This window comes from Papaver somniferum, chromosome 3, assembly GCF_003573695.1.
Source record: "Papaver somniferum cultivar HN1 chromosome 3, ASM357369v1, whole genome shotgun sequence".
NCBI classification, from domain to species: Eukaryota; Viridiplantae; Streptophyta; class Magnoliopsida; order Ranunculales; family Papaveraceae; genus Papaver; species Papaver somniferum.
In genome coordinates this window covers 26,134,805-26,138,847 of record NC_039360.1, presented here as the reverse complement: position 1 = coordinate 26,138,847, position 4,043 = coordinate 26,134,805, and positions in this window count along the sequence as shown.

The window sequence follows — 4,043 nt, the reverse complement described above, 5'->3', positions numbered from 1 at the left end:
CTCAATCTTAAGAAAGTATATCAAAGGGTTATATCTCAATTTCTCAATTCAATCCGCAATCAAACAAATAAGAATTTGCGAGCCTGATTGAATATAAGAGAAATAACTTGATCGGTACCAAAGACCAATGTTCAAGGATCAATCAGTTTCAATGAATAAACAAAGGTTGGATTTACCAATTGACCGATTCAACACACAACCTGTGATATTTCAATTATATAACAAAATATAATGCAGAAAAGAAATAACACAGACACCAAAAGTTTTGTTAACGAGGAAACCGCAAATGCATAAAAACCCCGGGACCTAGTCCATATTTGAACACCACACTGTATTAAGCCGCTACAGACACTAGCCTACTACCAAGCTAACTTCGGTCTGGAATGTAGTTGAGCCCTAACCAATCTCACGCTGATCAAGGTACAATCGCGTTCCTTACGTCTCTGATCCCAACAGGATACTAAGCACTTGATTCCCTTATCTGATCTCACCCACAACTAAAAGTTGATACAACCCAAAGTCGAAGACTTGATAAACAAATATGTATCGCACAAAAAAATCTATTGAATAGATAAATATGTCTCCCACAGATATACCTACGAGTTTTTGTTCCGTTTTTTGATAAATCAAGGTGAACAGGAACCAATTGATAACCTGGACTTATATTCCCGAAGAACAGGCTAGTGTTATCAATCACCTCACAATAATATTAATCGGTTAACGAAACAAGATATTGTGGAATCACAAACGATGAAATGAAGATGTTTATGACTACTTTTCTATCTTGCCTATCGAAGATATAAATCTCAAGCCAGTCTTACGATTGTACTCAATCACGATAGAAAACGGCAAGATCAGACCACGCAACTACAAAGACAATAGTTGGGTCTGGCTTCACAATCCCAATGAAGTCTTTAAGTCGTTAACCTACAGGGTTTCGTGAAAAACCTAAGGTTAAAGGAGAATCGACTCTATCTTATACAACTAGTATCACACAGGAGGTGTGGAGATTAGGTTTCCCAGTTGCTAGAGTTCTCCTTTATATATATATGAAATCAGGGTTTGCAATCTAAATTACCTTGGTAACAAAGCATTCAATATTCACTGTTAGATGAAAGCCTGATTGGATTCAAGCTAATATCTTCTAACCGTTAGATCGAACTTAGCTTGTTATACATAAATGAAATGTAATTTCATTTAGGTTTGAGTAACCCTACCTAAACGTGTACACTTAGTCGGTTCAACAATAGTTAACCAATGGTTAGCCATATGAGCACTTTCATATCAACCTTATTCATCTTTACCATAACTAGTTCAAATGACTCAAATGAACTAGTTTGAGAGTTGTTCAATTTCTTAGATATTATAGAAGTATACAAGACATAATCGAAGCAAAATCGATTTTGATTCACTCGAATCAATTCATGAACATTATAGCCACGGTTTTGCAAAGATTGCATTCCTTATTATATAAATGTTTTAGTTCATGAACAAACCGATTTTAGAAGTAACCTACTTAAGTATGCAAACGGGTACGCATACCTAAGTAGTTGGACCGAGTTTGGTTATGCTAGTACACGTACGGGCACGTATACCAATTCAAACTTCCAAACTCCAGCAGAAATTCACGGATGTGAAACTTCCGCCAGTATGCATACGGGTACGCATACTTGCCCAAATTTCCAACAACCGCCGGTATGCGTACGGGTACGCATACTTTGGGTTCCCGGTTTTGGACTTTTACACAAATGTGAGAATACACTATGTTTATATCCAAACATGGTTACTTGTTCTAAACTCTTATTCCAATCATTGAACTTTCTTAGAGGATGTTAAAATAGTTGTTATTCACAAACTATTTTCATCAAAGCGATTTTCAAGTTATTGAAATAATATGACTTTCGTCACGAGTAAAGATGAACTTGGCCAAAGCGAAAGCTTACCAACACATATTTCGAGAAATAGATAAGCTAGATAAACTCGGCTCAAAATAGCAAATGTGTATAATTGAAGTTTATATAGCAATACGACTTTTGTCTCAAAATAGGAGATATAATAGATAGACTTTTGAGTGATAGATAAGTTCAAGTCTCCACGTACCTTTTGTTGATGAAGTTCCACAAGTTCCCTTGAGTAGTTCTTCGTTTTCATTCGATGAACGTGGAGTCTAAAGCTCAACTACGCTTACTATCCTAATCCGAGAATTAGCTATAAATAGACTAGAAATCAAGACTTATAGTTTTGGAAACTAAACTTGACAAACAAGCTTGAGATAGCAACGCTTGCAAATTAGACCGAGCAATTCTCTAACACATCGTATTATTATCTTCTCCAAAGTTCAATTGTATCACAACTTTGAAGTAATACTGCGGTGATATGTTTCTCCCCCTTAATCAATACTTACATCTTTTACATAATAGGTGAAACCTATAGGTATTCATTTACTCCCCCCTTACATAATGATCCATAAATCATATGTATGTAGTGCAAACTACTTTTGTTAATAAAAATTGGCAAAGGTACAAAAATCATGGGATCATAATAAAAACAACCAAAAGATACTTCAAGATTAAATGGAATTACAACTTTATTTAGATGATATCACATAGTATAAAATACTTAGCGCTCATCTAGGAGATGTAATACACAAGTGTCCCCTTTAAATTCCACAGCCACACACCCCACAAAGGTATAACAATTGAAAAACCGGGGGTATAACAATCACACCTAATATTTTGTTTAGGAAATCTGTATGGACTAACTCCAATATAATTCCAAGAGAAACAACTAGACAGTCAGACTCAATCAAGGAATATATATAAAAGAGTTATATCTCAATTTCTCAAATCAATCTGCAATCGAACAGATAGAAATCTGTGAGCCGTATTAATATGAAAAATAACTTGTATGGTACCAAAGACCAATATCCAAGCGTCAAACAATTTAAATCAACAACCAAAGGTTGGATTCACCAATTGATTGAACTACGCACAACCTGTGATATTTCAATTATATAGAAAATATAATGCGGAAAAGAAATAACATAGACACCAGAAGTTTTGTTAACAAGGAAACCGCAAATGCAGAAAAACCCCGGGACCTAGTCCAGATTTGAGCACGACACTGTATTAAGCCGCTACACACTCTAGCCTACTACAAGTTAACTTCGGACTGGAATGTAGTTGAGCTTGAACCAATCTCACACTTATTAAGGTACAGTCGCGTTCCTTGCGCCTATGAATCCCAGCAGGACTCTACGCACTTGACTCCCTTAGCTGATATCACATACAACTAAGAGTTTCTACGACCCAAAGTCGAAGACTTGATAAACAAATCTGTCTCACATAGAAAAGTCTATTGAATAGATAAATTTGTCTCCCACAGAAATACCTACGAGTTTTGTTCCGTCTTTTGATAAATCAAGGTGAACAGGAACCAATTGATACACCAGACTTATATTCCCGAAGAACAACCTAATAATATCAATCACCTCACAATAATCTTAATCGTATGGTAGCGAAACAAGATAATGTGGAATCACAAAGAATGAGACGAAGAGCTTTAAGATTACTTTTTATATCTTACCTTTAGGAGATTATATATCGAGCAAATTTTAGAGAAGATAGTACTCAAGACAATAGAACAAAGTAAGACCAGAACACGCAACTACAAAGAAAATAGTTGGGTCTGGCTTCAGAATACCAATGAAGTCTTTACGCCGTTAACCTATAATGGTTTTAGGAAAATCCTAGGTTAAAGAAGAGTCGACTCTAGTCGCAACTAGTATCACACAAGAGGTGTGGGAATTAGGTTTCCCAGTTGCTAGAGTTCTCCATTATATAGTCTTTAAATCAGGGTTTGCAATCAATGTTACCTGGGTAACAAACCGTTCAATATTCACCGTTAGATGAAAGCCTGATTAAAGTCAAGCTAATATATTTTAACCATTAGATTGTCTTAGCTTGTTACACACAAATGAAATGTGTCTTCATTTAGATATGAGTAACCGTACCTAAACGTGTACACTTGGTTGGATCAACAAT